This window comes from Sylvia atricapilla, chromosome 13 (genome assembly GCF_009819655.1).
Source record: "Sylvia atricapilla isolate bSylAtr1 chromosome 13, bSylAtr1.pri, whole genome shotgun sequence".
In the NCBI taxonomy this organism is placed as follows: Eukaryota; Metazoa; Chordata; class Aves; order Passeriformes; family Sylviidae; genus Sylvia; species Sylvia atricapilla.
The window spans coordinates 10,940,753-10,965,589 of NC_089152.1; the positions used below are offsets into that span (position 1 = coordinate 10,940,753).

Here is a 24,837-nt window from a genome sequence, read left to right on the forward strand (position 1 = left end):
TCGAAGTTGGTTTTACTCTTTTTGTTGGACTTTTTGACAGTGATTTTTGGCAGGAGACTCACGCAGATGGAGTGGTCTGTCAGCATAGAGCTGCAAACAATATCAGAACCTGTATTTTTTCATTTTGTTTTCCAATAATTGGAAATAAATCCTCCAGACTGAAAATAATATGTATTGCTTGGTGCATATGGGGGAAAGTCTGACCAATGTAATAGTGTTGTATTTTCATATTTGCTGAGGAGAATTGATTCACTTTCTTGCATTACATTTGCAGAGCCACTTTCCAACTCTGCTCAGCTGGACAAGATCAAGAGAATGGCATCCAAGTAGGAGTTTTCTTCCCCAAATCTGGAAGTTGTTTTCAGTATTCCTGTTGTGCTGCCTGCTGTTTTGTTCCAACACAGTGAGTTTAAATAGGTGAGTTTCAATTAAGAAAGCTATCAATGAAATTTTAAAGGCAGAATTTGTTATCCTAAATTTTAGTGTTTTGTATTTCTGTGGATCTGATTCTTCTTTGACCTCATGCCAGTATAACTCTTGGCTTTACTCAATTCGGTGTTAACCTGCCAGTGATCAGTTTGGTGAGAATCAGCAAAGTGTTTTTTTTTACCCTACTGCAATGCATTTATTCACCTTTCTAATGTACTAATTGCACTGGTGCATTTGTCCGAATCTGGATACATGCAGAGAGATACAGGTGTTGTTTATGGGTGTAAAACACCCACAGCTATCCTAGGCTTAATCTCTTTGCCCAGCAAGGTGTAATTTGCATATGTAGCCCACTGGCATGAGTATGTTTTAAGTAGTCTTCTGTGTCTGATACAGAAGGTGTGAATTATTATAGCCACTAGGAACAAGCATCAGCTCTTTATTCAACTTGATGCATGACACATTTAGCTATGGAAATCCCTAGTGTGCTGCATGTGGGTGGCAGTTGTCTATTAGTGTCAGATATTTTCATAAGCAGAGTACAAAATATGTATCCTATTGAATGTTACTTCAGTTTTTGCAGTTGTGAACATGTGAACACAAAGGGAGCGTGTTGCAATCTGATACACAGCTGATGTCCTGGCATTTGTGCAGGCTGCCCAGGGAATGCATCTGAAGGATGCTGGAAGAGTCTGCAGCATTTGAGGCAGAGTTGGCTGCCGCTTGCCCAGCTCAGTACGCAGGCAAGCAAGCTGCTCCACATGCCCATCCCTCTGCAGGAGTGCTGTTAATGCTGTTAGTTTCTGGCGGGCTTGTAAATTCAGGGTGCTTTTGCAGGTAGGTCTCATTCAACTTCAGGAGTCTCTCTGTCCCTAAAATTTAGGACTAGGGCTAAGTTTGTTGCCTTCTTAAAATGAAGTCTTGTACCACCAGATTTGGCTGTTGAAGCAGACCAGGTTGCAGTGGCTGTCCTAGCTCCATCACTGTTTACACAAGATGGAATAATCTGCTGTGTTAGTTTGCAGCAGGGAATGTGGGAAGAATGCCCCCCCTGCATTTGTACATACCTTGTTTTATTTTCTTTCGCTGTGGTAATGGTTGCTAGTGTTATGTAAAATACCAGTTAATCAGGCACAACCCACAGGAGCCAGGGCAGTTCAAAGCACAGCTACTTTCAAGAGACTCCCTAATGCCTTAAGGGAGTAAACTTTGGCAGACGTTGTAGGTTTACTGTGTCCCTAGTCAAGAAGTTGTGCTGTTTGGCATGCTGATGGGAGTATTATTGAATAAACATAATACAATATTTACACTCTGATTAAAAAAAAAAAAGAGTCAGATACACTGTTCAGAGAAAAAGGCTCTGATAAAATAAACTGGTTTTGGTTTTTTTCCCTAAGACTTCTTGTTTTATGATGGGTTTTTTTAACTACTAGTATTGCATGGTAATAGGAATATAAACTTCTAAACTGTTGGACTCAAAAGGTGAGACTTCCCATGTTTCACTGAGTGCTCTGTAAAATGGAGGCCTTCTAAATATGTTCTTTGGAAATGGAAGTTATAGGCCAAACCCCTGAATCTGAGTGAACCATAGTTATAGACTACTTTCTTCCCCTATAGTGCCGAATTTTCATGTTGTTTTAAGCATCTTCTTAAATAATTTCCTCAGTTTACTCTTTCTTGAGCTCTTGTTATAAAGAAATATGCTTATAAACCCACCTTAGAACTAAGAATAAGCATTATAAAGATAAAAGCTGTGGGTTTCCATAACTTGCAAGCTGAAAGTACAGCCATGAGAGGTATTTGGGTCTCTGTGGATGTTGATATGTCTTTAGATGAGGATTCATGGACTTATTTACAAGAACATCTTACTTTAATCTTTGCATCATGGAGGTCTAAGTGTCATACGGTGAGGATTTGAAGAGGTCCTGTATCTCCTGCAGTGGATCTTTGCACTATGAAGACTACATAGCAAAAACTCCTATTTTGTGAGCATTATCTGTGTGCCTGTATCGCTCTCTGAACACCGGACTAAGGACGAGGACGAAGCCTCTCTTTGGCAGATCGCACGTCGCTGTGGTCCCCGGCAGCGGCGGGGTCGTGCCCGTGCTGGGGTCCCGGGGCTCCCATTTGGGGCCTTCCTGGGACTCCCACCTGCAGGTGGCAGCATCTTCCTGTTCTATGGGATGTGGTGCCCGTGTCCGGCGTCCCAGTGTCATTGGGAAACTGAAAATTAAAACCAAGGGCTTCCCATCCCTTTTCTAAGGTCAACATTCTGTTTTTCTAGGAGTAAATGTGAGGCAGGACTGGTTTGACATCCCTGTCAGACTCGCTTGTTCTTTGTCCATTTGCTTTAAACATGGCTTTTTCCTTTGGTTTTGGGTCAGTTTTTCTCCATGTGTTTTAATCCACTCTGTTGTCCGACTTCCCAAGTCTAGGGTCTGTTTCAAGGTACAGGGAGTTGGAGAAGGGCTCACTGAAATGTCATACTGGCAAATTGGCAAGAAAGAGCAATTAATGGGTATTGAGAAAACTGTGCATCATTTCTACTCCTGTTCAAATACATGTAATGTTGAACCTGAAAAAGCTCCAAGATAGCTGGAAACAAAACAAGTAATGTTTTGACTTTTAACAATGTCATTCTGATTTCCTTAGGATCTTCATTGTCTGAATTAAGGCTGTTAGAAGACAGACATTGTTATCAACTTGAATAATAAATGTGTTGCATTAATATATGAATATTAATAAGAGCAATTAAATAAAAAGAATCTTAAATTTGTTCCAGCAAGATAAAAAAGCCAACAGAGCAATAGTAAAACAGTGGGATAAATCAGGATAGTGAGAGAATTAGTTCTAGAAAATAGAGAGGACTGAGGATTTTTTTTAATCTAACTACATTATCTACTAATAAAATTTGGCTGCTTTTTCACTAAAATATCAAATATGTAGCTTGTCTTGAGGAAGAGTATATAACACTTGTGCCATTGGGACACGCTCTCATAAGGATCCTCCTCTAGTAAAGGCACAGTAAATGCTGTACCCCATTCCTTGGTGTTTAAATCAAAGTCTGGAAGAGGACTGAGTGTAGGCAGTGGTCAGATACAGAGGGGATGGAAAAATGCTCACATGACTACTCACAATAAGCTAAATCAACCAAGACAGGGATGGAAGCAGGTGTCCAATGTCTCTTGTATTGGCTTTCTGTGCCCAGGGTTTCCCTTTCATGGAGGATTTGCAGCTACACAATTAGAGCAGCCTTGCAGTGCATGAAGCGCCTAGAGAGGTATTCAATCTACTATGTTTCTCTACTGGTGGTAGGTAAAGTTACTGTTCCAGAATGACACTGGCAATATTGCTTTGGATAATACTGTGGCTTTATCTGCTGGCTGCTGCCCAGTAACTGCTGCTTATCTCGGTAGCAATATCAGACTGCTTCTTTAGGTTTGTCCACTGCACTGGAAAATGAGGCCCATGTGTGTTCTCTAGACCTCTATCAGGGTTGTATCCTACACACTAAATCTTTTCTCTAAAGGAATGTCAACAGTACCCTTTTCTTGTGCAAAGGATCCATAATACTCTATACAGCTTTTCTTCTGTAAGGTGAATCTAAGAAATACCATGATTTAGAATGCAGATTCATCTTCCTTCATAGTAACATGGAAGATCAAAATACATTGTTCATGCTATGAGGAAGGAGCAGTACATTTGTGGCAATGACAGGTTCAGCCAGGAAAATTCAAGTGCCATGCCTTCTAGGAAGCTGAGTGGACTGTGACAAAACACTGGTTGTGCATAGAAGGTTTTTTTGTCTAATGCAACTCAGTCTAGGCTGTAGCAGATTTGAAATTTGACTTCAGGCATGGACTGTAGAATCCTTTAGAGGGTGATTAAAATAGGAGCTCACTCGTCATCCATGTGTTTAAAGCCTCTTATTCTGATGTCTTCAAACACACTACAAAAATGTTTTGCTGTAGTCTTCATGTTCAATTACCATCATCTGCCCTGCTCCACACCTCTTGTGCATATAACTTTGATGTGAATTACTGGAATTATCCTGCATGTGCATGCATCCTTGTTAAAATATGTGGGTCAGTGCTGCTGTCTCCTCTGCTAAACAGCATTGATTCTCATCTGTATCAACTGCCCTTTCTAGAAATTGAAATAATACCCCTGGCCACTTTAGTGTTATGCCTAGAAAGTACATTACACATGAGGATGTGTCCTGCCACAAAGGATTGTCATGGAAGTTAACACGATAATACATACAGTTTTTGAGGGCTTACTTAATTCTCTGTTTGCAAGGCATTTTTCTTTTTCTACATAGACTGATTATTGGTATCTCTTCTAAAAGAGAAAAGAAACTAATAGGTACTCATTTTCCTCTTTGGTGGTGAGGTGAGTGTAAAGATGCTTGACAAGATGAAACTCTCCTGTTGTTTTAGTATAGTTGTAAAAAGCTGACTCCTCTAGGCACCCTTATGACTCCCTGTTGAAAATGGAGCTGCAGACAAGGTCTCCTCCTTGTAACTGGTGCTGTTCACCTCAAAGATGCCAAACAGTGGGACTCCATGGGGTTAGCTACCGCTTGACATGATCTGATTCAGGCTAGAAAGCAGTAACAGGCAATACCATTGATTAATTCCTAGTTATTTTTAAAAGGGAGAATTGTCATTTGTTTACTAAAATTAGCAAATCTGCTAGGCTTATCTTCAACTTCTCTATCTCGACTCTTCAGAGATGGTATTACCCTCCAGGAACAGCAATGTGTATGCACACAGATAATTCTCAAAGGATGAATGCAGTTATTAGCTGTGGTTATTTGAACGTCACTGTTCATGTCTAGTTCCTATATATCACACATAGAGTAGAGCAGAAGATGCAATGCTTTGGCGATTAAAAGAATAAAGGTTTGGTGAGAATAACACTTCAGTATCCTGCAATCTTCCTCTCCCAGCCCTTTTCAGTCCCTGTCCATAATTTTTCATCTACTCAACGTCAGTATTTTATCACCAGGATGTAAAGTAGGAACTAGACCAGGCTCTTTGACAGAATTTAGTCCTTTGCTTCCATGTGCCACTCTATCATGTAGTCTCACCAATGAAGCTATCCAATTGTCTTTCCCATCTTGCTAGCTTTGACTTTTCTGCATCTCTTTTAATGTCTAGAATTCACCTAAGCTTCATTTGCTAATTAGGTATAGAAACATCTCTGCACGTTAAAACACGTGGTTTGTGCATTCTTTGTTTTTATGTGAGAGTGCTCAATTTTGAAAAGGTCTGTCTTCTGCAAAGTCAAGGGAAAGGGGGAAAGAGCTATTCTTGCTATGATTATTGAGATGTGAGAATGAGCCAAACCCTTAGATGAAGCTGAGATGACCACACTTCTGCTTGTTTTGGTCTCAAAGTTGCTACTGCAAAATGGGTGAATGAAGTAGAAGCATCTGGGGGAAACTCTCATATTATTTGCTTCTGTGCTAATTATACTTCATTTTTTTTAACATGGTGTGATACAATTTTCAGTAATTTAATTATTGTTAAGTGTCATGTGAATTAATTCCGAAATACAACTTTGATAAAATACAGATAAAGGTGTGATCTCTTTTACACTTACACTTAGGTGCATACCCTGACAACAACTCCTCTATCCAGCTACAGAACTGGTATAATGAAAGTTTCTTTTGATCCTTCTGCAGTTTGCTGCAAAGGGCAGAATTTGACCCATTTCCTGTGAGTTGTTTTCTTCCAGAAGGTCAAATCTCAAAATGGTCTTGACTGAAGGGCTTTTCACTGGAAAATCCCAACTCAACAGTGATAGCTGTGGACCCATGATGGTTCCATCAGTGTTTGATAGGAAGCCATGTTTTGTTAATAGGAAAGATTTATGTCTTGTACAATTTGGGGTGTAGTTACTGTGGAACACATACTGCAATATTTTGGGATAACTCCCAGGTTGTGACCCCTGGGAGTCAGAAGTTGGAATTGTGCTGGGGTTTTTGTCAACAACTTTTCCTTAGATGACTCTGCTGAAGTGTTAAGCAGAGCCAACCTGGTACTTAAATAATTCTGCAGAGACTATTTTACTGTAGAATTCTTTTTTTCAGGTTGTATAGAGTTATATGCCACACAAATGTTCATTTGTAAGAGAGTCCAAAATGATGCTAAACACTTTTTTTGTGGGTGGTGTGGTGGTGGTTTTTTTTTTTGTTTTCTTTTGGTTTTTTTTGTTTTGTTTTGTTTTCTCCTGGCTTCTGTGATTAGTGAAGTTAAGCATGTCTTGGGCTTAGGTCCTTCAGAAATTTTTTTCGTACAATGCTTTTCCCTATTCATAATGCTTTTCTATCATGCCTGTGATGTTAGTCATGAAAGCTGAGGCTTAAAAAAAAAAAAAAAAACAAACACAAAACTCCCTAAAACAACTTGCCCAAAAAAAACCCAAACAAAAACAACTTCCCAATTTTTTAATCCCACTGGCGTTTCAGGGAAAACAGGAGCTAGGAAGTGTTTCAGTAGATAATGGACTATATTGCAATCTGTGATATGCACATAGTGAATAAATACCTTGTTATTTTCCTATGGAGAGCTGTTGTGATTTCAAGAAGTTGAGGCCTTATCTAAATGATAGGATTGCACATTCAAGACTGCATGAGAAAATAGTGAGCAGTGACAGGTGTCTTTATTTTTTCATTCAGCTGACTTTTCTACCATGATCAAAATTGCAATAAATTGAAATATTGCTATTAAGTCAGAGCAGAGTCAAAAGAGAGTGTCACTTTGATTATTCAGAGGCTTGCTTTTTTAACAACAGTCTATGATGGTAAAGAATTTGTAGGATCTAAATATCTAAACAGCATTTCACCAAACAAAAGCCAGGGAAGTTTCAGTAATAGTTTCTGCATCTTTCATTGCTACTCTTTTTAGCTTGAAAGAGCAGGTCACTTTATGGTATAATGTAAAAGCAGACACACTCTTTCCTCAGTAATAAAATGGGGATAATACTGCAAAGGACTGTTGTGGTGATTCATCTTTATAACGTTCTACAGAAATGGTAGATGTTATTAGCATCCCATGTGATTACAGTGACAGGATGATAGGGTAGTTTGTCTGAATTGGTATTAAGTGGTACTGGAAGTCTCTCAAAAAACCTGTTCCTTCTGTTTTTTCAGACATTAGAGATTTAGAACAGTTTGGATAAACATCTGGACTGAACTGAGCTCTGTCGTTTTTAAAGGTTACCTTAAAGGACAGATGAAGGAACCTTATATAGTGGTAACCTTCTGCCTGAAGGATCTCCAAGTACTACAGGAATCAATATGCAAACTATATATAGATTACAGCAGCTCGTCAAGGTTGAGCACTGTTTGGCAAAGCAGTGAAACAAAACAAAATGTTACAGAAATCTAAATGGGAAAATGCATGTTAAACTCAAAATACTGCAAGAATGTAGTCATAGAGAAAGTAATCATCAGCTGGGTCCTGGCAGGAGACTGGGAGGTGTACCTTCTTTTCTCACACAATGTACCATGAGAATTGGGGTCTGAACTCAGAGGCTCAGAAATGCCTTTATGGCTCATGTGAAAAATTGCAGCTCTAGGGACAGGCAATTTGCTGGGATGCAGGTTAAATAATGTTTCATATAGAAGAATTGCAACTGCCTCTTTGTCAGCATAACATCACAAACCCCATGCATTTTAAGCTGTTACATTGTTGACAATAGAGTGCTGTTTACCAGACTCTGTGGAGCTCTTGCAGCAGCAATGTCTTTGGAAGAGGCTCCCTTCTTTAACCTTATTCAGCTTGGCTGAGCTGAGATTGCAGTAACTGGCTGGTAGGTATCACTTACATGTAAAGAAAAAAAATAGATATTTTACAAAGACATTTCATTAAAAAAAAAAAAAAAAAAAAAGTCAAGCATAGAGAGATGAGTAGCTTTTAAGAAACTGCTTTTATTACTTTTGACCTCGTGCATTTCCCTGCTTTTGGCTCTTAATGCTCTATGCATCAGGAAATTGGTGCAGCTCATTTGAACCAGCAAAAACTACTTTTCATCCTGCCTTCCTGCCCTGATAAAGACACTGGTAGGAGCAGTCTTAATCAGATTATTGCTTCTGATTTTCTCATCTTGTAACAAACAATGAAGCTTGAGAAATTATGCTCTCTGCTTTTCAAACGTAGAACCCTATAGTGCTCAACAACATGGTAGATGACTTGCTGTAAATCTTAACTAAAATAAATGTCCAGGGTTTAATATTTTATAAACAGGGGAGCTTCTCAGAGAGATGGGCATGATAGAAGTTCTGTGTCTGTTTGCATGATGTCTATCTAGTTATCACAGCCAGGCTGTCACCAGGCTGTTTGTATCTTAGTTCTGCCTGTGCCCAGGGCACATGACTGACTAGTGAGTTACACTGTGCTATGCTGAAATTCCTGCAAATGCCAATTTAGCAATAGCAGTTTGGAAGCGGTGAAAGCTGATTGTGCTGAATCAGTCAAAATGTTACACTGTTTCACATTTAATGTATTTGTTGAGATTAATTATTTAAATGTGCAATGATTCTCTTTCCATCTTCAGAATAATCTGTTTTCAAGTGGTCCTAAACGAGTGTAACACATGTTTTCTTCCCTCCACCTTCTAAATATTTCACTAAGTTTTCCTACCACTGTGATAATTAAAAAAATTGATAATGTGTCTTTAGAGGAAGGCCAAAGGGCCCTAAAGGATAGTTTCTTTTCTTTTCAATCACTGTGTCACTGTGTAATGTTTGTCAATAAATAAAGAACTGCTTCTTAAAGTCAGGAAAAGGTTTAATCTAAATGTGCCAATCATTATGCAAGTGCCTATCATCTGGCTCAGGATCTAGTGCTTAGCCTTTCTTAAGGCCATGGCCCACTTCCAAAAGTTTGGAGTTCTGATTGGTTCCTGAAAACTTTAATCTAAGATTTTGGTAGTGAGTAGAAAGGCATCATCAGAGAAGTGGTTAAAGAATGCACAATAGCCTAAGTTTGTAAATGAGTCAATTCAAATACAGGAACAGCTCTAGAACTCCAAAGGCAATTCTTAAATGTTCAGTGCTCAATGGAGTGTACTGGGGATGATATTCCTATAGTAACCTGAATCTGCATGCCTGACCCACGCTTCTGTGTGTGCTTCCTCCAGAGCAGAGCTCAGGGATGACACATAGGACTTGTCTGGTAGTTTGAGAAGAAGCTTCCAATGTAATGGAACCATTCTTATTTCATTGGTGTCAGGGTCAAGCATGAGCCTCAAAGGAGACTGAACAGTGCTTTTTCAGGTGGTAAGAAGTAGAGACATGTTGATTTCATACGACTTAAAAAGAACAACTCTGAGCATGCCTGCTGCTGGTGGGGATGGCTCTGGATCTGATGGTTAGAAGACAACTGGGAACCTTTGACATAAAAACTGTAATGTTTGAATTGATTATGAATCATTTTACATTAGATGAACAAAAACAATTTGCAGGCTCACAACTAAGAGTGTGCTCTAACATAACCTCAAAACAATATTTTTTATGTTAGTTTTCTCTAGGGGTATTACAAAAGGGGTAAGCTTCACAGAGCTCTGTGCTTGAAGAGTGCAACCTTGATTCTAAGAAGTATTTGTATTCAGACAGTCCAAAAAGGAGGTAAGCACAGCCTCATAATCCGGCGTGTATAAAGGTAGTACAAACAAGCACATTTGCTAAAATACTGAATAGTGCATTTTTTTGGCAAAAAATCCTTTATAGTAATATTTCTTACCATTGACTGTAGTCATTGTGTCCCCTTCTTTCACTTCTATATATTGCTTTAACTCAAAGCATGCAGTACTATGTTTTCTTCCAAAAATCAAGATTGTGGGGTGTTTTTTCCCCTTCCACACTTGCAGAAAACAAAGCTCGAAGAGGCAGAGACTATTTGACCAGTTTAGTATGCTTTTTTTGTAGGGGTTTGAAACCCAAATTTTTGCTGCACCACTGTGCCACATCGTTGTTCATTGCATTCAGGTGATCCCCATGTTCCCTGTCTAATTTCATAGAAGTGTTGACAGAACTCTCCCAACTATCTCTTAGCATCTGCATGTTGTGAAATTTAGGTGAATAAACTTAAAGTCAGCTGAGGTAAGGTGTAAATCTGAATATATGAAGAATTCCAGTTGCTGAGCCTCACAATAACTAAAGCTGTTGTTTAGTAAATAACTAAAGCTGATATGTTTAGTAAATCTTTAGAATTACATGCTGAACAAACTTTTGATGGAATACAGGTAGAATTGTTTTTTTGTGAATTTAAATATTGCTTTGTCCCAAGCAAGCAAGCCTGATTTCCTTTCAGTAACACCATCCTATACTTTAAAGACTTTCTGAACAAGCAGAGGGTCACTCCTAGCTGGATTGTGCCAGCCCATCACTTGAGTGCCCCGTTCCCAGGGTCCAGATGGTGGCAAGCTGCAAATGGATATTCTGCAGCTGAAACATCTATCCCCTTGGCAGACTCGAGAGACACTGGTTCTGGCAGATTTAGACTTGTCTCTGGCTATTTAGCACAGTTGTACAGTTAATGGGCTGTTGGACAATTTTGTCAAACTTGCTATTTTCTGGTGACTTGTTTATAATTCTGGGAAAGGAGTGCACGGTTAGTCATTTGTGAATAATTGGAAATCCTCTTGAGATCTCAAGAAAAACACTTTCATTGTTAAATAGGGTTGATTTGCCTGTTTATTTAGGTAGCTTAGATAGAATCTCCATATCGACCCTTGAATGCTCCATATATTTCTCCAAACTGGATTTTGCCCTTGTGTGTACGTCTGATGTGTTTTAACAGGCCAAGGTTTTAATTACTGTTATTATGCCTACTTTCCCATATGATTACAGTTGATATTAATTAAAATGGGGACTTCACAAAAGTAAAAGGCAGATCTGCAGGTTCTAGGGCTTGCAGGTTCATTTTTGTGTGCATCAACAGGTAAAGATATGAAATCTTTGTCATTAGCTGCTTTTATGTTTTACTTCTTACCAGTTTACTAATCTGCTAATGGATTTCCTAGACATCACAGTTCTTGACTGGCCTCAAACCAAATTAAAACCTAACTTATTCTCCAATTACTACCCTAAACAAAAATTCTTTGATAGAAAACTATTTCCAGTAACTATCAGGCCTGTGGATGGGAGCAGTGTCAGTGTAAAGAGTCTGCCAGTCTGTAAAGAATAAGCCAGTCTGCTCTGGCTTTTCACCTCACATTTTTTTACACTGCAGTACCCTGCTACAATTAGAGTAATTTTGTCTGGACTCTTAGAAGTTGTTTTGGACAGTTCTGCCATGAATGAAAACGCTAAAACCTTCAACTTCCTCCAATACTTGCATTGTGATTGCCCAGCCTAACAAATAGAAATATTATCAATGCTATTTGTACACATTTTCAAGACATGTGGCCAATGCCCATTGCACCAGGATATAAAGTTTAGGATATGTGTTGCCTCTGGATGAAGATGACATGAATGACTTGCTTGCTTTTCTCAGCCTGTGTAATGGGGGTCTGACAAAACAGATAATTCCATGCAAAGAAATACATGTAATGCATATCCACAGAGAAAAATGTGTGCATGAGAGATGATGTTCAGTGGCTGGAAAAAGACAATTTGTATTTTTCAACGGAATTGTTTTAAAATTCTGGATGATCCTGGGATTGGTATTCTGTGCAGCACACTGGCATTTTGCTGTATTTCCTCTCTCAATATAGTTTAATCTGTATTAAAGCACTGCTCTGCCACAACTTTCATAAATTATTACTCAGCCAGCCAATAGAAATTACATAAATACTGCAAATATAATCGTCTGTTCTTAGCAGAGTCTTAAAGGACTTTTAAACTAGTTACAACAGCAAGTGGTAATCCTTCTATTAAAACTTTCTTACCACGTTATAAGTTTGCTGTTATGCAACATTTTTCACTTTGTCAGCTGAAAACTGTTTTTCTGAAAGTAATCTAGACCTTGGTTTGCTGAGATGGAAATAAAGCGAAGTTTGTCTTGACTAAGTGCTCTGTTTTCCTATGACTCTGAGCAAGTAGTAGTTAGAATGAAACATTGGAAACAACAGTAATTTACTAATCAGGAGAAAAATGGTTGTTATTGAAACAAACCCCATGTTTACCGCAAAATTGATTTAAAGCGCATTTTAAAATAACAGCTCAAGAAAAATAGGCTCACAGTGGGCTCCAAATTCTAAATGCAACATTTACATATATATGATTAAGTGCTGCAGAATGGACTCTGCTCATTGAGGTCTCTTAAGGGCAGAGAAGATAGCAAGGAGTGTTTTGTTGAATTAAACTGCCTTTGGAAGTCTGAGGAGCACTGAGCTTCTGATCAGGCTTTTCACTGCCCTTGTGAAAAGCACTGAAGCAAAGAAAATGCAGGGAATAAACCTAAATTCTATAATACTTTCACCCAGGCCCTAGACTGCTTTTACTGGATTTTTGATGACCACAGTGCTAAAATGTAATTAGCTTTAATTACCACTTGTACCCTCGCAAAATAAAGATGACAAGGGGAGAATTATCCAGTGCTTTCCTTGTTACCAGAATGCATTAATCACAGCTGTTAATCAGAAGTAAACTGAAGTCCACTCTCCAGTAGGATGAATAGCTGAAGAAATGAAATTGAGCTAAAAATTAAGCAAAGAGGAGTAGTTCAGTATACACTCCCTTGCAAGGAAGGGAGCAGGGGCAGCTTGAAACAACACTGATGGAGTGGAGCTTAAAGCAGTGTGCCATGCTGGGGCCTTGAGGGGGAGACAAGGACAGAGCCTGATAATTCATAGCATAAATTATCCACCCCAAGATGAACAATCGTTGACAAAAACTGAGTTACAGAAAGAAGAGATACATTGAGTTACATGTGTCAGCTGTGAAATAAGTTATTTGTACAAGGGTGAGCTTCGCCCTGGTAGGTCTGGCAGAGGAAAAAGAACTGAAAGTTGTTACCAGCAGCCAATTTTGAAAGAAAATTAATTTCAAACACTCGTGTGGCAAACAGCAAAATTTATCAGGAGTAGTGTCCTTTTTTGCATTTGTATCCATACTGCTTTTATAGCTCTGTGTACTTCATGTGATAATAAATATTCAAAGATTGCTGTACAGTGTTTGCAGCCAAGTTGATGCTGGCTATTCCAGATGGAAAGATCATTGCTTCTCAAGGTACTGTAACAAAAGACTTGGCAGTTCATAAGTAGTGTTCCTGCTGGGAGCAGGTGTCTTCAGTTTGACAAGATTGCACTTTATCCATGAGTGCTTGAAATGCACTATAGCTGGTAGCAGGTCAAACAGGTCTGAATTTTTAAAGGGAGTGTTGTAAGACTTCAGTAATGAGCTTGAGGTGGTGAACAATGACATGCAAAGCTAATTACCTGTTTACTAACGTCACAATTATTCAGCCATTTGTCTTGACTGGAGCCATGCTGAGCCTTGGCTCCTCCTGCCAAGCCCACTTTCCAGCCATTGAGTGATTGTAAGTGAACGGTTTTGCTAGAAAGTGCCAAAATAAGAAGAAAAAAAATCTAGGGAAAAAGGAATTCATTTAACTGCTACAAACCTAGATTTTAATTTACTGACCACATAAAAGATTTAGGGATTAGATTTGCTTACATGCAAGGCATGTCTCTGTGGTAGCAGTGTTTTCACTGAAGAGCATAAACTGGACACCCGGCAGAAGAGTTAATTATCTGAGTGCTAATGTTCTCAGACAAATATGTGATGCATCGTAAGTGCGAGCAATGAAGTGCTGGCTGTCAGCGTAAAATCAAATTACCCCTACAAGTTTTATTGTGGAAATATGATTGCTACACTGCGAAGATGCAAGTTACAGACACCCGAGAGCAGGGGTCCTGTGAAGCTGCGCTGAATTACTCACTAACAGCTTTCACTTGCAGGAATGATATTTTTGTAGCTGTGGGCTGTAGTATGTGGGGTTAAATTGGCAACTTCATTTTGTTCCCTGACCTGCTGAACTCAAAAGTTACCTCACTGTAAACCAGTAAAAAGTCATTTTGAAAAAGTTAAAAGAGAATGTAAAAGGGTAGCATTTTTGTCTTCAATAAGGAAACTTTGTCCACACTAATTTATAGGTAATAAATCAGAATTTGGGTGATTTTGTTGATCTGGATATGCTGCCTTTTTTTGATTGTGTCAACAATTTAACCTTGTATAATTCAGTATGAAATTGACCTCAGAAGTAAACTATATGCATTTCAAGCCTCTAGGATTTAGTCAACAAATAGCTGCACACCACTTCTCTATCTGCTCATTTCCCCACTCAGTGAAATCAGAGGATTTCTTTCTCCTGTGTTCAGTGGGCATTAGGTCAGCTGTTAATTTTATGGGTGGGAATGTTCTGTTACAACCGATAAAAGTAAAATGATGGACTTTACTTATGGCTAGCAACTGGGCAAAATTTGCCTACTAAAATCAAGGAAAATGGTTCATAGGTGGGAAACTGTGCATTTGTTTACCTAATGGGGTAGCGTGGGTATGTGCATGTGTCCAAGGGATGTGTTCTGAAAGATTAGTACCTGTCTTAGAAATGAAAATCCTTGAATAGTAATAACTAAAAGCACTTGAGGCTCAACAGCAGAACTAGGGTACTTTGAAGTGTTTTCCAGAAACTCTATTTCTAGCCTTTTGTAAAGCCTTCATCTTTTACAAATCAATCTCCTGAATTATTTAGTATCTATTGTATGCAAATAGTTTAGGAATACTGAACAAGGAAGCATTTCTCTTAACTTACTCAAATGAGGCAGATAAGGTGTGCAGCTTGGAACTAGACTTCATAACACATGGTGGTGCCTAAAATTGGATTTAAATTAAAGAAAGAAATTCTGATCTAGCTTAGTTACTACCTGGCCCTAGAGTTGCCTCAGTTTCATGAATATGTTTTTATTAAAAACATTCCTGAGCTGCTTGAAATGTGCTGTGAACACCTGAAAAAGACCAAATCAGAGCAGTCCATTGCCCAGGATGTATCCCAACGTAATCCGAAGGGGACGGTGGGATTCCTCCATCTGTCTCCCCTGAGCAGCCTACTTTGGCTGATGTTTGTAGCATGTGCAGTGGGAGTGCTGGGCTCTGTGCACTAGGGAAGACAGCAAAGTTCCTGATCAGGGCAGGAGAGCTGCCTTGTGAATATCATCTGATTGGTCTCAGGCATCACCTGCACTGTAAGCTGCATCAAAGGGGTGATGGTGAGGAGGGCAGTAACCTCTCCTAGGAGGCAGCTAGTTCCAGAATAATGTCTATGTATGGCAACATGAGAGTATGCAGGGATGGGTAGTGTGTTGTCAGTAGGATTAGGGAAACTCGAGTCGTGGTTGCTATTTGGGGATTTTATGCAATGACCCATTTCAATGTTGGCAGTGCCTCTTTTCTTTTTAGGTAGGTTTTCTTGAGATGGAAGATGACATTCCGGTGTTGCAACAGCATTTTAAGCTGTGGATCATAATCAGACAGAGATATTTAACTTTGGTTTCAATCCTGGGGAAATGTTTCTTGGATTTCAGGTGCCTTCCTGTCATCTTCCTTTCTCTTTTTGCTAGTAGTACACAGTTTCTCATTGAGTATGCTGAAGTGCTCCCTCTACAGTGTGGTGGTTCTTCTGAGACCCTTGTTTGTCCCCATACACATCCTCAGGAGATTTTCTTTGCTCCTAGAACAGCAGCTAATTAGGTTAATGGTGTTGCTAAAGAAATGTTTGTGGAATCACAGATTTGGACACAAGCAGAACAACCAGTTTCTGTTACACCCACAAACATCTGAGTCTTGAGCCTATGAAAATAAAGGAAGGAGAAACAGTACAGGTTTTTCATCCTCTAATTTTCTTAGATTCCAAGCTATCTGCAGCCCTCTGTAAAACCTAAATTCGCTATTTAAGATTATAGATTAAGTTTTGATTATGGCTGTACTACTCAGTCTGGAAATTGTTTCCACATCCAAGTGGAGTCTGAGAAATGAGACTATTAAGATCACTTCAGGAAGTGATCACTGTTGCTCTTAGAGATATTGCAGGTAGTGTGTCCCCAGTTTGGAGAAATTCACTTGTCTGTCTTGAGTCCAAAGAATTTTCCTGGAAATGAACCAACAACAGAATTTCTCGTGAGATTTCTCTCATATCCTGGCAAGCTTCTTTCCTGGAGTGTGTTTACAGGCTCCACAGGAAGAAGCAGTGGGAAAATCTCAGGAAAAATAGACATGTAAACTCTGAGATAGAATTCTGAGTAAGATGTGGGTTGAGGATAGGGTTTTTTTTTTACCCAGTTCAGTCATTCATGGACTTATAGTTCTATATAGAAAAGGGTAAAATACGACTTGGTTATCTGAAGATGTAGAGGCTATTCTGTTCGGGTTCAATGGACTTAGATCTGTTTTAGTCTACAGAATCACAGCTTAGCTGATAAGCTTTTTTGCAAATTCTAAATAGTTTGCCTGTACCAGCTGTACTCCTCATCTTGGTCTTTGCAAAGACATTAGAAACTTTCCATGTGCTGCAAATCTGGTAAAAAATAGTTTCTAATGTTTCTGATTTGAGTGGGAGACAGGAATTGAATGATACTCTAAAACACAATACATAATTTTCATCAGTGAAAAGTAGTGAGTTGTTCAGTTCTAGTGGATCGTTAATAAGAGACTTAAGGAGGTAAGGTATAGGGATTGCTAGAATGGATGACTAAATAAATATTCATTGCAGTATAACGTGAAACACATGCACGATTCTGTGCCTACAGACATGCAAAGCACAAATTTCCTTTTGTTCTGAATCAAAATGCTTCAAAGGAAACAAAGCTATAAGAAGTGAGCTATAACATTTAGGAAAGACAGGACAGGCAGGGAAATGAGCTGCAGAAAGGTGGTCTTAAGGTAGCTGTTTGAAAAAGAATAAAATGGAGTTGAAGAAGAGACAGCAAAAAATGTAACCTCAATTATGCTATTTTTGCTTTGGTTCCAGTGGAAGATACCCCAAGCACCACGGCACAGAGATGAGACTCAGCAGTTAGCATTCAGCACATTGACAGGGAGGTGAGCACTGACTGTGGGATCAGCCCCACAGAGCCAACGCCATACTGGTCAGGTAGGGAGAAGCACCCAGGCTGGAATCATCTGTAAATCTAACCCAAAAGGTGGTGTGTGAGAGCACAGAGCAGTCACTGTGATGGTGCTCAGTCCCATCAACTGGAATTTATCTGCATGTGGCTCAGCCATGAGGAAAACATTGAGAAACTGCAGGGGTACTGCAGATCCTGTGATCATGTGCAGTGCAGGAGCTATGGAAATCCAGCATGGATACTAAATGATGGATGTGGTTTAGTAGCACTTGGGAGCTGCAGAATGTCATGCTGAGAGGCAGCAATGTGATTGTTTGATGATAATCTCAGCCTCTGAAAGCAGCTGCTGCAGAACACCTAGAAGTAAGGGAATAAGGGCCTACCTGAAATGATTGAATCTTGGTGAGGCTGATTCTTATAAACAATGTAGGGTTAGGAGGGTAAAATATTCACCAGAAGACCCTTATGGAGTGGTGGTCTCATGACTTGGGAGTATTCACAATTCCTTGGCAAGGCACTCCAGAGGTGAGGTGTGTGAAGGACTGTACCACAGGAATGGCTGTTTTTATAGTGCAAGAAAAAGCAACCTGAAGAAAGGTTCAGGCCTAAGGTGTGTGCTGCAGTTAAGCTATCTCTCTGCAGGCAGTAATGCCATGTCTGCTTGACTGTTGTTGAACATCAGGCTCCCAGTTTGTGTGGGGAATTATTTCCTGAAACTTCCTCTTAGGTCATCTGCACCAAAGTTCAGGTATGACACAGAAGAAAAGTACTAGATCCTGATACTGATTTGGAACCAGATCAAGTAAGAAATGCATGTCTTTCCATTGTTGTGTTTCTGGGTTTGGGTCAGACCCAAGTGTAAGGAAATTGAGGGCATGAAACAAAACCAGCATGATGATTTGGCTCCCTTCTGTCGGTTGCTACAAGCTGAAGAAAATTCAGTTCAGCTGAAGATGTTTGTAATTTCACCCTGAAGGATACCTGTGAAAATTGTCCCTTTTTCCCTCAAGTGAATGAAAACCAACTCTTTACTTTGGAATGTTTGAAACGTGGAATAAAATCATGCCTCAACAACTCTTGACATTGCAGAGGTTTTCTCTAATTTGTGTAGTCCAGTGTTAGATAATCTGTACATGTGCCCACTGTTTAAGGGTGTTTTGTTGGTGTGATGTAGGTATGGAATTGATTTGGATTTGGTGGAAGAATCTTATCACCATCTCTTGTGTATCAAAGAGAGGCAATAGACAAATCCTTTTTGGCTGCTCCAGTTTCTTTTTTTTTTTTTCCTGGTCTTATTCCTAATGTATATTAAAATTATATCAGATCTGAGGAATGAAAATGGTAGAGTATGATTTGAATGTTAATAGAATTTTAGTTTTCTCTGCACTTTTCTTGCATAACTGTTCTTTGCAAGGATTGCAGATGAGGGAAGCGTGACCCACATGCCATTTGTCGTGCATGTGTATTTTAGGACTTCTAACACATAACAAAACAAAAGAAGGTAGCTTTACTTTAGGTGTGAACATGAAATGTATTTACTAAATATTCTGAAGAGACAAGTTCAAACAGGAGAAAAAGGCGTAAGGACACCAGAGACGTTCTGATCAAGAAAGATAGGCTTAAGCAGAGATTTACCCTTGTACTCAGAGAACAGTGAGAAAGCAGTCTTGATTTTTCTTACCATCACAATATGTCAAGGGCAGTGAGCACATTTTTGCCTCTTGATTTTTACAGGCAATGCTGACATGAGCAGAATATTATTAGAGAGAACTTGAATATTATTAGCATATATAGATATACTTTTTTTCCCCCAAACCTTATGTTTGATTTCTGTTTGGAAATCCAGTGCAGAATGCTATGTGTTTTTTAGCAGCACAAGCTTATTGAAAGCCACAATGTAGTGGACAGATCCAGCCTCTCAGTGGTTTTGTACACCAGAGGCAGGGACAATCCTTCACAAGTGAGGAAAGATGATGCAAAGCTGTCAGCTGTACATAAAAATTACCCCCAAATTGCAGAGAGCAGATGGCTGTTAATGGCAAGTGTTTTTAACATAGCTTTATTGTCCCATATTGGGACATTAACTTGTCTCTCTGTTTTGTTGTTTTTTTTTTTGTTTTTTTTTTTTTTTTTTAAGAAGTCACTTTGTAAAAATGACACCTTGGCATGACTTGTATTTTCCTGTTTGGTTTCCATGTCGTGGTTGACCAATTTTCTGCAATGTGCTCAACTGGCTATTAGAGTATATTTCTGTTTCATACATTCTCTGTGATTAGTAAGAAAAAAAACCCCAAGCTATTTTTTTAAGGAATACAGTGAGTGTTGTTTTTCATTTTATTGCACTGATTCTTACTGCAAAATAAGAATAAATGTTCTTGTTTCCATGTGCCAAGCTGATATTTACAGGCCTAAATACACAACATCAAACTTGCCTGGACTAGCAAATGTGATAACAGAAGAAATAGAAAGAAAAATACATCTGGAACACCCTTAGCTTTTCTGTTTTCTTAACTGCAGGTTGAAAGCTAGCTTTTGGGTGATTAAACTTTTCATTTAGTTATTAAGTGATAGACATCTTGCTGAACCTACGCATGCTGCAACAAGCACAGGAAGAGTGTTTATTTAAAGCCGACACAAAAGATTGCACAAAGAGACCCTTAAACAAAGCACAAATGTCAGCAAAACTAAACAAAATAATCATGCACAATTTAAGACTGATAGAGGCAGGCAGTAAATTGGTGACAATTCCCGAATAATCCTTTAGAAAAGAATCTCCCTGGTGAGTGGGGAAATCTGTTTGTTTGTTGCAGTTTCTTATCTTTTCCCTACAGGAAATGGAGGAAACTTCCACATTAAAGCCAGTGCATTCAGCAGGATTGCCCTGCAGTTGGTAGGGTGACATGTGGGCAGCAGTGTCACCCAGCAGCACAGGGCTCAGGTGTGTGTTCCTGGAGATTTCAGACTTCAGAGGTGCAGCCCAGCTAGAGGGCTGGAGTCGTGCAGTGAGGAGCCTGGCTGCCTTTGCCTTCCTCCCTGCTGGTGCCTGAGCTGGGCGTGTCTGTGCTGTGTCACAGGCTGCCTGTCAGGAAGGGCTGCCAGCCCACTGAGAGGTGGGATGGTGGCTGAGACACTCAGCTTGGGCTGGAGCTTTGTGCTACCCTGGTTATGCTGCAGAGGTCTTTGTCCTGGGCTGTTGTGAGCAGAGGAGATATGTAGGGACCTGGTGGAGTCACTGTAAGAGTGGGAACCAGATCGTAGCCAGGACTCTCCCCTTCCCTTACTGTGTAGGAAAATCACACAACCTTTCTGTGACTTGGAACTTGTCCTGGGTGAAGGGGTGATGCCATTAATTATGAAACCTGTGGATTAGAAGCACTATGCAAATATCCAATTTTTTTTTTTTTTTGGGGGGGGGGGGGTGTAGGGGGATGGGATTTGGACCTGGGAAAAGCCACAAAAGCTTGAGATTACTCTGAAATCAATTCTTCTCTGTTCTGAACAAAAACGGTAGTCAGCCTCTTGAATATTATCCAGCTTCCCTCTTCCTGCCAGTCTCAGCGTCTATTCTTCTCTCCAGAGCCCTTGGCACAGCATTTAACCACATCAGAGTTTCACCAGTTGCAACATGCAGCTCCTCTTGAGTTGGAGTGGGAGAGGCTTCAAGGATGTGGCAGGGAGGGAGAGCATAGTCACTGCAGAGGACAGAAAACTAGTAACAAAACAATACACAAAACATCTTTATTTTTAATGAAAAAAAATGGAGGAAAATGAATGGAAGGAGGTGGAGGAATGTGAGACTCAAAGAGATACTTGTGGCAGTTGTTCCAAGAACTGATATAGAACAATTAATGAGAAATAGGAAAGAGGCTTCAAAGACTATTTTTGGTCAAACAGTCTTTGTAGGGTCGTCACTAATCAGCTGGGAATCAGAAGATTGATTGGAACATTAAGATCACTGAGAAATCTGCTGGGCTGCCATCACATCAGCCTCATTTCTAGAAAAAAACAGCTCATCCTGAGTTCGTTCTGTCTGGATGGAAAAAATAAGTCTTTCAGATGATTATCAAGACTTTTTCTTGTGTGTTAACCTAAGGCCCATCTTCTTATGTGTTTTCATTGCCAAATTGCAGTTCCAGAAAGCAGCTGATGTGAAAGAATAGCAGCTATGTTGCATTGTACTGACACTGAATTTTATAAAGCAAGATGATGGCAATAATCGGTGTGTTTTCTTGTTCTGCTCTAGAAGTAATTGTATGGCTGTCAAATTCTCAGCCAGGAAAACAGATCCAGGACACTGCAGCAGTGAGCGTGTATTGGCCAGTACAACAGCTGTCAAATTCTCGGAAAACAAACCCACACAGTGCAGCAGTGGATCTCAGTAGACTAAGATAACTCAATTTCCATGTGCACCTTTGTATTTTTTGCTGCCTTCAACATCTGCTCCTGTTTCATTGATCAATAGAAGTGGCTGATTAGTGTTTTTCATGTATAGGCACAAAGTTGCTCCATGTAACCTGTTTAACAACAGGAAAGTGTCTGTAATGGCTCCAATGACCCATATAATCCAACTTCCAATGGACTGTTCTTGTACTCTTTTAATATTGGCATTTTTAATTAAATGTCTTTTTTTTACAAGTCAGTGACTAAATTGCAATTGTGAAGTAGATACTGTTGTACCAAGTGCTGAAAAGTGATCAAGACAAAAGGTTGGAAATAGCTGCACACACAAATGCTTTGGTTCTAGAGCTTTAAATTGAATTAAATGGAGGATCAAATTTTTCAGTCACTAAATTCAGTGAAAAGCTCTGAGCGACCTATGCTGCTGTACAGATTTTAGAATCATTAAGAACCCTAATTCTTCTAACGCAGTATCTTCACTTTCGTTATACAGTACCACAGCTAGCAGCATTTTTCTTGACTTGACCTACAATGACTGGAGTCTTATTTATTGTTCTTAAACATTGTTGCTGCATGTTTTGTCTTATTCTTTGGAATACTTAGTCAGTTTGAGTATTTGAAAACTATGACTTTGAGGCAGCGAAGTGTTTACTTGCTTTATGACTATGATCCCTATGTACTCTACAAACTTTGTTTTGATATAGCTCAGAATAAGGTGAGGTTTCTTTTTTCTGGCTAAGCTTGAATGTTCCCCTTATATGTAGCAATAAAAGTATTCCAAGTTTCCTACCACATGGGATTTTGTGCTTTGTAATGGGTAGCCAACTCAGTGTTTCATTGAGCTGCTTCCTAAGAAAATTTTTCATTTGATGAAGATTTTACCAAGCAGTTTAAAATGAAAATAGAAACTATAAATTAATTTCCCTATAAAGAAGCCTATGCATCAATGTGATATTATGCATTTAATTTTTTTGGAGGCTAGCAGTGTCAAAGAGCCCTGGTTGTTGACTAGAGGCCTCAGTGTCAGGTGGTGTACCAGCTCAAGCAAGGATGTGACAAGAGGCAGACACAAGCTACAGGTGGGGAATGGAAGGATTGGGAAAACTGTGTCAGGCTATCCAGCAAGCAATGATGGCAGCTTGTCAGCTGTTTAACCATGGTTAAAATCTTCCAGTACTGAGGTGGCAAAGGTGAGCACTAGCTGGTTCTTAAATATATAGGTGGTGATATACCATTGTGTGTAGTATATGGGTATTACTAATCTTTCAAATATACTTAAATCAGGGATTGAATTGTAAAGTAGAAAAAAAGTTCATTACCAGACAAGAAGACAGAAAATATAGAGATGGGGGTTTCTGCAGATGCCAATTTCCAGTCATTTAGGATGAACTCTGAACCAGCTTTTGCTGTACATGGTAAAGTCACAGTGCATGCAATTTACTGAACACCTGTTAGTGTGCTGTCAGTTCTTTATAGTACGTAATATAGAGCCTATTCTGAACTGCAAAACAAGGAACAACACTTGTAGGTGTACAGCAAGGTAGAAGTTTCTGTCAGATGGTGGTAAGAATGTGGCTTTTCAGGTCTTGCTGGAGACTTCAGCTAAATTCAGGCCACAGAGTATCTGAAGCTATTGGGATCCTGTTATGCGAGACCCAGTCAGATTCCCTGTTTGCTTTTGTGTCTCAATGGATTGAAAAAGATCTTTACCAAAATAAATCTTGTGAAACTATGCAGCTGCTAATGAGAAATGAAGAAAGCATAGGAGGCTATGATGCTGTGATCACTATCTTTACCAGGTCATTTATTGAGTCCACACTTGAAATTCTGAGAGTCAAATGAATTTTGTGTAATTCATTTCAGTGGATTTTAGTTCAGACTCTGCAGTAGGTTTCAAACTGTCAGCTTTTATTAGGTTAGGTTCTTCCTGCCTATGAAGTATTTGAAAGAGGTTACTGAGGCTATAAAATACTAACTAATCTAACTTTTTGAACTATGAATATTTTAGCATAACAAATTATGCTCTCCAGTTCAATTTAGAATAAAGTTGGAAGCAGAAGTCAAATTTCAGGTAATAACCACGAACAAGTTGCTTAACAAGAAATTGGTAATTCTGTCTATACATGGACTTGAATTGATGGCAAATATTTGTTGCGTGCAATTTAGGTAAAAGCATGACAAGGTCTCCTGAAGTTCTAAAGTAAAATGAAAATAAAATTCTAAAAATGTAGTTGTTCTATTTTAAAAATCTAAGCATTTAAAAAATGTGGGCAAAATTAATAATTGCTGCAGTTGGTATTGCATGTTGGATTGCTTGAGACAAAAGTTACACTGGTTAGTGCAGCTCTTTTGTCAAAGGAAGAATTGCCCAACTCCTTTGAGTTGTAACACCTGAGTATGCTTGATCCAGCTTAATTATCTCTTCAGACAAATTAAAAGCTTTACAGCTGGTTTATGTAGCTTGGGCTTGTGATGTAAGTTTTGCAGTAATATGCTCTGATGTTACTTAATGCATTAGATGTTTTTATATGGAAAAATCAAGGCTTAGAAAATATTGCTTAGACCTTTTATAAGATTTTCATTTGAATAAAAGGATAATGTCTTTCCCTATTTGTTCTTAAAAGTTTTAGGGGGAAGTTTTCCTAGCTGGTGGTGATTCAACATCTGTGTCATTTATTGAAAAGATGCAAAATCTAGTCAGTGACAGTACAGCAGTGAGACCAAGAAACCATCATTTCATGTTTAATAAGCAGCACCTTAGTCTTAGGGAGAAATATTATACTAGCAAAATCTGTTTTATATACTCCACTCTTTTCCAAGAGTACTTTAAAAGATCCCAGATCCTTACATAAGAGAATTTTCTGTGTGAACCTTAAAAGAAAGTATTTTCTATGTAAAATGCTCTTAAATTTGTGGTCAGTATTATGCTCTTGC

General features: G+C 39.1%; 1 long non-coding RNA gene across 1 annotated transcript in view; it reads left to right on the plus strand.

The window, feature by feature from the left end:
- Positions 1–270: 270 nt before the first annotated feature.
- Positions 271–24,837, plus strand: part of LOC136366788 (uncharacterized) — an 82,812-nt gene continuing 58,245 nt past the window's right edge. The window contains exon 1 of the long non-coding RNA XR_010744582.1: positions 271–357. This is a non-coding gene — a long non-coding RNA (uncharacterized lncRNA). The remainder of the gene's footprint in view (positions 358–24,837) is intronic.